The 13,471-nt window shown below is 38.8% G+C and overlaps 1 protein-coding gene and 1 long non-coding RNA gene across 2 annotated transcripts in view; both read right to left on the bottom strand.

Annotated features, from left to right (window-relative positions):
* Positions 1 to 6,154, bottom strand: part of LOC141760941 (lamin-B3-like) — a 121,789-nt gene extending 115,635 nt beyond the window's left edge. The window contains exon 1 of the mRNA XM_074624059.1: positions 6,103 to 6,154. The gene's annotated coding sequence lies outside the window, so the exon portion shown is untranslated. The remainder of the gene's footprint in view (positions 1 to 6,102) is intronic.
* Positions 6,155 to 8,577: 2,423 nt separating this feature from the next.
* LOC141760944 (uncharacterized) lies at positions 8,578 to 9,993 on the bottom strand. The gene is made up of 3 exons (XR_012592488.1): positions 9,944 to 9,993; positions 9,383 to 9,481; positions 8,578 to 9,248 (listed from the first exon to the last, which is right to left on the bottom strand). It is a non-coding gene; the product is annotated as an uncharacterized LOC141760944 (long non-coding RNA).
* Between the last annotated feature and the right edge of the window lie 3,478 nt (positions 9,994 to 13,471).

Below are 13,471 nucleotides of genomic sequence, written 5' to 3'. Positions count from 1 at the left end.
CTGCAGAAGACTGTGATGCAGGTGATAATTTGATCCTCTCAGTTTTAAACCACACGGGGAAACCACAGACTGAAACAAAGGGCCCCATCCCCAAGTTTAATATGGTCAACAGTACAAGAAGCTATGAGGTTTGAATGAGTCACTATGTATCATACACCTTTAACCCTCTGAGACCCGCCGACTTGACTGTCTTTCAGAGGCTCTAGTAGGTTCAGTTTTGGCATGGCCATTTTCAAAGGGGTCCCTTGACCTCTGACCTCAAGATATGGGGAAAAAATTGGGTTCTATGGGTACCCATGAGTCTCCCCTTTACAGACATGCCCACTTTATGATAATCACATGCAGTTTTTTTATTGTCTCCTATTCTAAAAATGGTGTGTTTGAATATTTCTGCATACTGGGGTCGCTAAACAGTCTTAAAATTACATAGATTGGGTCTCACCGTAAAGCTGAGCCTCTTGTGGATCTAATGAGCCCAACTGTATTCATGTGTGATGATGTTAGTCCCCATAGGAGACATTTCATTGTAGTGAGACCTGACGTCACTGTATACAATGACCTGAGGTGACCTCTAGGATAATCACAGCTTCATGAAACTTTACAGGCACAAACTAGAGACCTAGAGCATTCAGAGGATGGTTGGATCAAACTAGAGACCTAGAGCATTCAGAGGATGGATGGTTCAAACTAGAGACCTAGAGCATTCAGAGGATGGTTGGTTCAAACTAGAGACCTAGAGCATTCAGAGGATGGTTGGTTCAAACTAGAGACCTAGAGCATTCAGAGGTTGTTTACACAACACAAGTGCTCGCCATCCAATCGCTGAAAAATGCAATTCTTGCAGAAATCTCCAAATGTCAAAAAATGTTTGGGTCTCGGTGTCTTAATGTGGTATTTTGGAGGGATTATTGATCATTTTTATAAATTCTGGAGTGATAAAAAATGGTTAAATTTAGCACCAAATCTGTATAACAAATGGTATCAACCCAAAAATTGCTGCAACAACTTATTTTATTTATTTTAAATAATTAATTAGTTAATTCATGTTTATTTCTGATTTATGACTAGAAGAACTTGACACATAGCACTGAGCTGCATCTCAAATTAATCTTCAGGTTCTCAGTTTTCAGATGATGTACACCACTTCTATGTGACATCTACTGTTGACCTGCTATCTCCCCTAAAAAAAACCTGGACCCCCCTAAAAAAGACTAAAACGGCTCTATTGTGGGTCTCAGAGGGTTAATGGAAACTGTGTGCCTCACAACCTAAAGAATGCTTCATAGAAAGTTGTAAAATAATAAGAATAACAACACTTAAATATTCAGTAATTTGTGAATAAAATCGTATTTGTTTCCCAAACAGGTACCAAGTCACGTCGACCAGAAGAGAGCGTCGTCTATTCTTCAGTTCACTATAGGTGAGACTGACGCTGATACAGAATCGATTTCTTCTAATATTACAGTTTATGTACAGCTGACAATATAAACCATAAAATCTTTATAATGAGTTCAATGAAATATCCTCAAAAGTTGTTATTTGGATGTTTTAACACTGTATAATAACCATAATTTATGAATCAATAGTTAGTTAAACTTAGTTAATTGTTATTTTACTGTTAACAAACAATGAAATGATAATTAATAGTGTTTACTAATTATTAGATATGCTATAATTTGTTATTTCATCAATAGTTTGTGTGATTTGTTTGTTATTAACAGTTTGTTGTTGAACACATTATAACATTTTATATACCATATTAAGTATTTGTTAATGATTACCAAATTATTTGTAAACCTTTAATAAACTGTTTTTAAAACATCTATAAACATTACATTTTTTTATTTCTTATATAATTGTTGTAATTTGTTGAAATGTAAACAAAAAAAACATACGAAAAATGTACAAATGTGTTATTTTTTGGGCCGTCAAAGTTAACGTGCTAATAACGCCATTAATTCCTTTAACGCGTTAACCCAATCGATACTTCGGAGGTTGTAGCGGGCTCAGTTTTAAAGCTAGAGTGAAGATACTGGTATCATATGAAACTAGAAAAACCTAATGAATCCATTGGTACCAACCATGTCATACTAGCTATATATACTAGCAATATATGTATTTCACACTGTATCTGTGTGTCTATTTATAGCTCTGATTCGCCAATATGCTGATGACATCTGCCTAATTTTGGCAGAAAAAATAACCTAAAAAGGGAGTGTTTATGTGAGGATGCCCTCACTAACTGACTCAATAACCTTTTTACTAGCTTGTCATGAAGGAGGTTAAATAACGCTCAAAACTTACGTTATGTTTTGGCGAGGAAAAACTGTCATGGTCATTTTCAAAGGGGTCCCTTGACCTCTGACCTTAAGATGTGTGAATGAAAATGGGTTCTATGGGTACCCACGAGTCTCCCCTGTTGGGCTTGAGTTTGCCATGTTATGATTTGAGCATATTTTTTTATGCTAAATGCAGTACCTGTGAGGGTTTCTGGACAATATCTGTCATTGGTTTGTGTTGTTAATTGATTTCCAATAATAAATATAAACATACATTTGCATAAAGCAGCATATTTGTCCACTCCCATGTTGATAAGAGTATGAAATACTTGACAAATCTCCCTTTAAGGTACATTTTGAACAGATGTGAGATAAATGTGAGATAAAAATGTGCTTTTATTTTGTTACATTTGAAATCCATTGCAAAACATGTTTGGTGTCTTTTGTATTTATTTTATGTGAGTGGATCTCTCATCAGTAACTTTACTCAAAATACAATGAATAAACCATAACAATAATCATAAAATAAAACTAAACCCATCTTTTTGAGTCATTGTTTGGCCATCATGTCGGGACATCCCATCCAGACACCAGTCTGATAGTAGAACATGTTTCAGTTCTTTAAAATAAAACAGTGAAAGTCCGGTTTTTAGCGTCAGATCCTCTTCGCCACAATGACAAATGGAGAAATCCACGAGAGAAGAGGAAGCACAGTGACAATTTTTTGTTAAAGAAGTATACAAGGCAGGGTCAGAGAAAGTGGATAAAACAAAAAAAAGGGAATTGAAAATAATCCCAGTGGAGTTTTCAAAAGTCAAACCGCTGCAGGACAGACGCTTTGTTTAAATCTGGCTTTTATCCAACTGGCTGTGAAGAAAGCAGGGAAAGCTGTAATCATGGCGCTGTGTTTGATGTCAAACTGTTCACACGTGGGTTAAGTTCAAGTTGATCTTTCACCGTCTTTGCTACGCTACGCCCAACGGGGGAAAATTGCGAGTCACCACAAAGTCACAAGCTCTGCAGATTTAGGCAGAATATGATGGAAACTAGCACAAAGAAAAGGAAGAGCAGGTACAACAAAGACTGTGAAACTACTTAGAGGTATTTATAAGCTGATGGAAGGAGATGCTCAGAGTTGTCACAGCTGTGTACATTAGTTGTACTGGGAAATATTGCATATTTAAATAGGGATGGAGGGATGGTTACCTAAGATTATTGATAATCAATAAAGAGTTTAATTACATTTAATCTCCAGCTTGTCCATTTGAGGTCACACAGCTTTGTCACACACTGTTGGTATAAAGTGAAGACATGAAGAACAACCACATTATCTCCGTACATAGTAGAATAGCATCATCTCTTCACCTTCCTGATCTCCTTTTGGAGTCGAGGCCCAAACAGCAGCACCGCTGATTATATGAACCAGCAGTCAAAGAAATCAATAATAGAGGAAACATCATAACAGCAAACTGACATGAGTTATATTTATGTGCAATGTAAATGAAGGTGGGCCGAACACACAACCCTGTGGCACCCCCTTGTGGACAGTTACAATCTCACATGTATTAAACATTAGTACTGTCACAAACTCAGCACCCATGCGTTGACATTCTCCATCCATCCACCAGAGGTCCTCAGACTTCACCTCCTGTCCCAGTCTCCTGTCACTCCAGGTCCAACCACTCCCTTCTACCATGCAGTAACCACTGACCTTCCTCCACCCACCTATTCACCTGCTTCCTATTCACCTGATCAGCCTGGCAGCATGTTTACCAGCCTCTTGGCCAGATTGTCATTGCTGCTTACCAGCCACACTGGAACCGGAACCAGAACCAGTACCGACCTGTCTGAACCTTTTTCCTGTTCACACTCAACTACTTCTGTTTGGACTTTCTACACCTTTTCCATCAATCCCTGAACGATGTGGGTCTGCATTTGGCTCCTTCCCCTGCTGAAATGTTTGTTTATTATAAAGAATTCACAACCAATAATTAGGGCCTGAGCACAAAAGTGCGAGAAAACCTATTGTTTCTGTACAGATTGTCACATTTCTGAGTGAGTTTGGGATGCACAAGAACTCTCGAAAATTGGCACAGGCTTCAGAACTGGCGAAAATTGCAAATGGCAGCTTAAGTACGATGACTTTTTGACCAAATAGTGTGTAACATTTTGCTGAATTATCTCTTTTTGTGCGAGGAAGCTTTACTGATACGGCCCCTGACTTCCTCTTATGTGTTTCCCTTAAATCAGTAACTAAGGCAACACCACAAAAAGAGTAAGAGTTAACCAAGTAAAACTGAATTGAGATAAAAATCTCTTTTGTGATGGTGACCTCGCCAAGAAGGCAGCAAAGTTAAACATTGTCGATTTCATATATACAATAAAAAAAAAACTATACAGAGTAAAAACTAAAGTCCACGAATCAACAGAAGAGTTTAAGAGCAGCTATAAAGACAGATATTTCCTTCAGAGTTGGTAGAAACCAAAGCTAAAGAAGAGAGAGAATATCGGACTGACGTTCATCAGGTCAACACAGACTTTAAATTAAAGGTTCCCTGTGGAGTTTCTGACCACTACTAACAACATATGGATACATGTTTTAATATGTTAGACCCTGTTTTGCTTGTTCACATGCACATACTGTATGTGCAAGCAGAGGCTCTGTAGAAACAATAAGAAGTTCACAGTTTGATAGGTTTAGCATTCAGCTCAAAGCAGCTGTTCCTCAGTGCAGCCTCACAGAGCTGCTAGCAGGACTGTCGACCAGCGGTTTCCCAACATGGAGGTCGAGACCCCCACAAGAGGTCATAAGATCATCTGATTCTGAACTTAAATCTTCCTCAAATAAAGTTCACTGAAATTCATTTATATTTATGCTCAGCTTTGGTCGACAAAGAACAATTTAGAACGGGGATTATTATTTACAACCTGCAGCTACAATCTTTTACTGTTTTACTTCCTTTATTGTATTTAAGCAACACAAACACAGACTTATTTGTTTACTTGAATAGAAAACATGTAAATGAAAAATAAGATTGAGTGGTTTCAGTCAAGAAAACTTTGTCAGCACAACTAATTTTGCTAAACACCAAAGAATGTAAGATATCACTCTATGAATATAAAAATGTAGTTGTATCTCACAGGACAAATACGAAAAAGTACATACTTGGAAGTTGATATATTTGTTATAAATGTACAGCACCTGGAAATGTCTTTATCTTTTTTATCTCTTCATTACAGAACATGGAGTAGGGAATTACATATTATTAGCATGAATTGAATTACAAAAAATACATATAGAATTTCAAAGATCTGTGGAGATCTAATATAAATATTCAATCTAGTAAACATACAAATAAAAGTTCCTGAGTGGTATTAGCTCATATTTTGTTATTGACAGTATTTGATTGTATTTGTTCAGCTTCCTCCTTTTAGTCGTCTCCTCCTGGAGCTGCTTCTCAATCTGGAGGGAAAGAGAGATGAAGAGAGACATTTAGTTTCATTCAGTACTTTATTTAGTCCACATTATATCCTGATGAACTAGTTTCTGATTGGCTGGATGTTGTGATAATGAGCACATAGTTAGTCTCAGGTTTAACATGTTTACTCTGAGCACATCTATCTAACATGTAATTAGAAAATAAGAACTTTACATTTGATCACAGATTAGATTAAATGTGAATAAATAGATTTACTGTTTCACTTCTTTGTGTTTCAGTTATTTAGTTTCTCAGATTTTTAGTTTGATCATGTTTGTCTCAGCAACAAATCAAAGTCACATGGAGAAGATAAAACAATGATTTGGTGAAAAGATGAACCTCACCTCCTTCAGTTCTCCATCGTGTCTCTGCTTCTGATCCCAGATCTGTTTGTTAAAGTGGGAGAGATGAAGTTAATGTTCACATTAATGTCTGGATGAATTCTCATTGTGATCAGATGGATGATGTGATGAAACTGGTCTGTGGTGTTGCTGCTTGCAGCTTTCTAGAGAACTGATCATACAAACAACTAAACACTCAACTCTGCTTTTCATTGGTCCTCAGTAATACACCTGATATAGTTGAGTCACATCACGACTACTCAGAAACACCGGTAGAATAAACTCTAATTCACTGGAAAAAACACACCAAGTCTGCCTACTAGTGGTCAGAAACACTGATGAAATACACTTATCAGATGTATTAATTACCAAATAGACATATTAATAACTTGCTTTGACATAACCTGTAAAGTAGAGCATGGATTTAATTAGTGGAGGTATTTAGCTGGTGGTAAAGTTATAAGTTAGTATGGTAGAAACATCCACTAGTTGAGTTTCAGGTTCAGAGTGGTGCTGTCCCTGTAGACTATCCACTCAGACTAGTTTGGTTGTAACGTTATTCTATCCAGCATCCAGCAGCAGAAGTGAAGTTCAGTCAATGAGCTGCTGTCTGTAAAGACCTGCTGCTGATGACATGCTGGACTCAGTCTGCAGAGAACTAAAGCTCAGAGTGCTGTCACTTGTTTATTCAAAGATTATTCATATTGTCAAAATAGCACTAATCTTAACCCTGCATGTCCTCTGGTCCTGATCGTTACACCCTCCTAGTGTGAAGTAGATTGGACTCTATTATGAAACATGTATTCTAATGTGTCTTTCACCACTTTTTAGCTCCTGCAAATATTTATGTGACAATAAACATCTTCATTGTTCTTCATTCTGATGAGAGTTATGTTTGTGTGTGTTTGTGTTTACATTATTCTTCAGCTGGATGTTCTCTTCATCCTTCATATTCAGGTGATGTTTTGTCTCCTTCAGCTCTTCATTAGTCTTCAACTGTATTTTATCTGCTTCTTGTTTGTCCTTCAGCTAACAGACAGACAGATGGTTGTTGATTTCAACTGTTAGTAAATTATAATCAGACACTTTATCACATTTTATCTCAGATTAGATTGAATGTGAATAAATAGATTTACTGTTTCACTTCTTTGTGTTTCAGTTATTTAGTTTCTCACATTTGTTCTCATGTTTAGTTTCAGTTGTCGTGGTTTTATACAAATATCAGTTATGAAGATGATTAAAAGAAAGTGATATAAAAACACAGATAAATAATTAAACAGTGTGTGTGTGTGTGTGTGTGTGTTGGTGCGTGTGTGTGTGTGTGTGTGTGTACTTCTCTCTTCAGCTGGTTGATCTCTTCATTCTTGATCTTCAGTTGAAGTATTCATCTGTTAGTGTTCCTTTTAATGTGAGAAGTGTTTGACCCTGATGTTCAGTATGAGGTCCTGGAGACGCTGGACTCTTTAACTGATCTAAAAAATATACTTTTTATTCATTGTATTCCTTCATTCATCTTTTATTCATTCATTATATTACCTTTTTCCTTTTGTTTTATTATTTATTAAATTATATTCTGTTAGTAGTTTATTCATGTAGTTAGTCAAATAAACATTTAATTTATAAAGAACTTGGTTATTTGATGTGTGTTTATATGAAACAGCTCAAATCACTGTTCACTGGGCCCAAGAACTCTGTAGCAAACCTGAGATTAAGAGACTCAACTGATTAATATAACATTTTGAAGTTTTCTCCGTTTTTTCTAAAATTGGGTGGCGTCCTAAATTGAATAATTGAATATAAGGTTGAATTCTGATATTGAAACTAATTGTGTATGATATCTGAAGCTGAGTTTCATCACTCTCCTTCACCTTTTACAACAATTCATGTGTTTACATTCTTTATTTTGAGTTATTCATTATAAATACATATTTTGATATGAATTAATGATTGATTATTAATCTGCTCTTTGTAATCATGCGACAGACAGATAAAAAGCTCAGTAATGTTTTTTTCAAAACCATAATGTTCTAATTTTGGAAGAGAAACCTTTATTGGAGAATACAAACACTAACCTCCGTGATGTTAGTCTGCAGCTCCTCCTCCAGGATCTGAACTCTGTTCTCAGCTTCGTGTCTCCTCTGCTGCTCATCCTGGATCTTCTGTCTGGAGACAATCTGCCACTTAATCTGAAAGAGAGAGAGGAGACAGAGGTTAGAGACAAGATGAGAGACATGTCTCTTATTAGGGAATGTAATCATAAATATTAAATATATCTCATGGTCTGATTTGTGTGAATTTTGCATTTTCAGTAATGTTGAGGTCACTCAGCTGTTCCTGTTAGAAACTCTGCAGATTCAACAGTTTGACCAGAAAAACACATGATATGAAAACTACCACTTACCCCAGAGGAGGAAGAACGGACTGGAGCGGCTCGGCTTCTTTCCAACTGAGGACAAATGGAGAGGTTAAGAGAAAACGTGACAAACGTCACTAAGGTAACATGCAGAACAAAACACCGGTCTCTCGTTTGAGTCCTGTGTTTGTTGTACCCACCGACCTCCCTACCCGCCCACCATAAGTGGTCTTTCTAACTTTATAAGCTATATAAATAGCTCTGCAGTTAGACTTCCATCACGACACAACATGCTACAAACTCCACGTTACAACCGTCACTATAAAACACTGCTCCTTCATGCAGGCGTGTAATATTCACGCCTCAGCGAGGCAAAACTTGACACTGACAGGCTATCCTCCAGGAGACAGGCGGGTCTGTTACATGCTTTACCATGAGACTGGGCTGCCCCTAGTAATACTAGTAGACAGAGATGCAGCCGCTTAGCTTGGGAGAAAAGTGAACAAACTCCACAGTCAGTTATTACGCATCTTTGAACTGAACAAAATGATTCTATTTAGTTAAGTGATTTGTGATTTCTGCCTCCACAGTGAACCAGCCTGCTCAACACTGAACTATCACATGTTGACAGTGGTTCGTCCTACGAGAGCTACTCTAGATATATCAATAGATACAGCAAAGATAAGGTAGAGAGATGAACCTCCATGTTGTTGGACTCCATCAGGGTCTGCAGGTTGGTCTCCATCCTCTGAATCTGATCCTGGAGCTGCTGGACTTCAGCTGCTTTTTCTTTAAACTGGGAGGAAAGAGAAGATGAGAGACTATATATATAGATATATATATAGATATATTAGACTCAGATGGAGAAGCTAATAAAAAGAAGAAAAAATAAATAAATATATGTATATATTTTGAGGAAAAGATATAAACCTCCTTAATGTTGGCGTCTGATTCCTTCTGTTGTTTCTCCAACTTCTCCTTCAGTGTCTCCACTTCTTCCGTCTTCAGCTGTTTTTCCTTGCTGATTCCCTGGATCATATTAAGACATGTGACTGAACATTGTATACAATCACCCATCAACCCCAATCATCTGATTTCTGTTGAATAACCAGTGAGAAAGCTCAGCTCTCGTTTCAGCAGCAGAGTTGTGTCCTGTAGTTTTATTTCAGGTGGTAACATAATGTTTCCCCTCAGTATATAATATACTGTTCAAGTTCAGATCCTCTCTGCTGCTCTTCTGCTTTCATTAAACCTTTCAGAGCTGCACAGTTTTATCTGTTCATGAATCCAGTCTGATTATCTCTGATCTCATTCACAATCTATGAGTCATAATAATGGATATATCACAGTAATGGACTTACTCTGTGTTTCCTCAGATTACTGATATTTTTATATCAGGAAACCTCCTTCATATATATATATATATATATATAAATACTGTATATGATATAAATATATTGTATATATTGTACCTTTATGATGACCACTTACCATAGAATGAATGATAGACTTGCTAGAGGCGTTTATAATTCTCTCCAGCTGGAAGGAGGAGGACATGAAGAGACACATGAGAACCACATTAAATCATGAGAGTAATGATTCAACCTGATGGTTCAGTTACACTGAGTACAATATGAACAAGTAGCTTCATATTCAGTCAAGTGGATCTCAGTAAACACTTTGATCATCTAGTGTTCCTCAAACAGCAGAAATGTTGAGTTGAGAGTCTGTCTGCAGGTTAGAGGCTCAGATGAGAGAACTCATTCAACCTGATCTATCTCTGTCTCTATTGATTCTGTATTAATAATAGAGAGATGAAGATGAAGACATGAACCTCTTTGTTCTCCAGCTCTTCCTTCAGGCTCTGCAGCTCGTTCTCGTTCCTCTTCTTCTCTTCATGGAGCTGCTGCAGCTCAGCTCTTTTAGTTTCTATCTGGAAGGACAGAGACAAGGTGGAGAGAGACAATGAGAGACATGTTGAATTATTCATTATTAGTTTGTTTTGATCTGGTCTTGGAATGAATTTATTTTGTATTTAACCTGCAGAAACTACTGTAGGTTTAATCTACACTATGGATGATATATAGAACGTGACTGAAATCAATGTGTTATATTATTAAAGTGAAGATGAACCTCATTCTTCTTGGTCTCCAGCAGCTCCTCTTTCAGGGTCTGAACCTCCTTCTGCTCCTCCCTCCTCTGCTGCTCCTCCTGGAGCTGCTGCTCAGATCTCTTCTTCTTAAACTGAGAGGAGAGATGATGAACAGAGACATGATACAAGACAGGATTTTATTGTATTAGTGAAGATACCATACAACATGTTTTCTTTGCATTTCTGGCTCATCTCTCTTATTTCTGTATTTTAATCTCCTTTGTCTGAATCGTGCCTCTTCTGTTCCATTTCTCTTGAACCTCTGAACATCAGTTAAAGTTAGCTCTCAGTCATCACTGCTCTTGTTCTCTTCTTAGTTCTTTTGGAAACACAGATCCTGTTTGCTGCTCAACTTGCTCAGATCATGTCAAGTCAAACCTTATTTGTATAGCACGTTTAAAAAACAACCGCAGTTGACCAAAGTGCTGAAAATGTACATAATAAAAATGAATACAAAGCAAACAACAATAAGAACGGAGTAAAAACAATGACCATAATGTGCACATAACAGCAGTGAAAGAGCAGCAGCACAACAGTTAATAAACTTAATCAAACGCCAGCGAGAAGAGGTGAGTCTTTAGCAGCGACTTAAATGATTCTACGGTCTGAGCAGTTTGTATTCTGCCAGTCACGGGTTTCCACTGACGAAGCCTCAGGTCCTGGCCCACGCTCTGGCCATATACAACCTCCGCCACCAGGACGCACTTAAGACCGCGCTTGGCCAGACGTGGTGGATAAACTTTAGGGAGCGGCACCACTATCGCCTTACAGCCCGGACCCCAGACATCATTGACCGTGGGAGGGCATCCTGTGCCAAGAGGGGGGCCATCGAGGAGTATTTCAGGCTCCTCACCACCTCCCGCCCCAGCCGCAGAAAAACAGTGCCCCTCGGGGCTGCTCCAGCCACCAGCTCCGGCCTTTCCAACGCCGATCCCTCAGCCTCTTGTGCCTCCCATGGTCCCCGGCTGCCTGCCACCACCAACACACCAGCGAGCCTGCCTGCTGAGGGACATTACCACCTTCCCCCATCTCCTGGTCAGCAAGTCTCTGGTAAAGCATACCTATTTTACATTTGAATTAATGTAAATATCAAAATTGATTTACTATTGTGATGTATAGACATTATTAGGAGTATGCATTTTAATGTTGTAATAATAAAATAGGATTATTCTTTAGTGCCTTCAACATCAACCGCAGCAGGCCTCCGAGGGTCCCAAGCTCCTTCCTCTCCCTCCCACTGTAAATGCTTTATATAAACTGTAAAACAGAAAGCAACATTTTAACATGTTGGTATCATGAGCCATGATGAAGAGTAAGCAAAACATGTAAGGCTTTGTCTCTTATTTATACAGACTCTCAAGACCGGACAACAACCCTGTCATCAAGCTCCTCGTCCTCGCCTGCTGGACCCACGACATCCACCGGTAGTTTACTTATTGTTAACAGTCTTTGCATGCCAGCCCATAAGATCAGACAATTTTCTTACATATATATATTTTTTTCTGTGAGTAGGTCACACCACTGAAGAAATGGAGCAGATGGTTCGGTGGTGTGGCCGGTGCAGGGAACCTGACCCTCCGGAGAGTTCGGAGGGATTGGTGTCGTGGGTCTAGTGCCACACATGGTTTCACACCGACACTGTTAAAAAAATCCTCACAGGTACTGCATTTAGCATAAAACAATATGCTCCAATCATAACATGGCAAACTGCAGCCCAACAGGCAACAACAGCTGTCAGTGTGTCAGTGAGCTGACTTGACTATGACTTGCCCCAAACTGCATGTGGTTATCATAAAGTGAGCATGTCTGTAAAGGGGAGACTCGTTTGTACCCATTTTCCATAGAATTATAGTGAAAGTAAATGATTCAACTTTTAGCTGCAGAGGACTCCCTGGAACGCTTCGTTTTAGCGCATTTCAGCGAAATAGCGTTGCTAGGCAACAGCTCTGGTCCATGTTTGCTTCCTGTCAGCTGATGTCATTCACATACACTGCGACTGGAACTCAACCGAGACACATTTAGAATGTTTACGTTCAAAACTGTATAATGGTCTAAAGCTGTTGCTAGGGCAACATTGCTTACTATTGGTCAAAGCTGTACTTTATGACATCATCAGACTGTTGATGATGTCTTAAAGGACAACTTTAAGACATCATCAGCTTCAAAGGAAGCTGTGAAGCCGTGAATGCAGCTGTAGGTCAAATATTGGACACACTTTAAAACTGTTTTTTCAGCACTCTTAAGAAAACTGTACTTTCAGCACTCTAAGAGAGCAGAAAATGGGTTCCACGGTATCTACAGAGATTGAGAGCATGGCTTCAAGCCAAGAGCAGACAGATACTACTGACCAAGACAATGTAGTAGGAAGAGCAGTTGATCAACAAGAGCAGACAGATCCTACTGACCAAGACCATGCAGTAGGAGGAGCAGTTGACCAACAAGAGCAGACAGATCCTACTGACCAAGACCATGCAGTAGGAGGAGCAGTTGACCAACAAGAGCAGACTGATTCTACTGACCAAGACAATGCAGTAGGAGGAGCAGTTGACCAACAAGAGCAGACTGATCCTAATGACCAAGACAATGATCCTACTGACCAAGACAATGCAGTAGGAGGAGTTGACCAACAAGAGCAGACAGATATTACTGACCAAGACCATGCAGTAGGAGGAGCAGTCGACCAACAAGAGCAGACAGATCCTACTGACCAAGACCATGCAGTAGGAGGAGCAGTCGACCAACAAGAGCAGACAGATCCTACTGACCAAGACAATGCAGTAGGAGGAGCAGTCGACCAACAAGAGCAGACAGATCCTACTGACCAAGACCATGCAGTAGGAGGAGCAGTTGACCAACAAGAGCAGACT

This window comes from Sebastes fasciatus, chromosome 22 (assembly GCF_043250625.1).
Source record: "Sebastes fasciatus isolate fSebFas1 chromosome 22, fSebFas1.pri, whole genome shotgun sequence".
Taxonomy (NCBI): domain Eukaryota; kingdom Metazoa; phylum Chordata; class Actinopteri; order Perciformes; family Sebastidae; genus Sebastes; species Sebastes fasciatus.
Note: the sequence above shows the minus strand (reverse complement) of the source record. Positions and strands in the feature narration are given on the sequence as shown.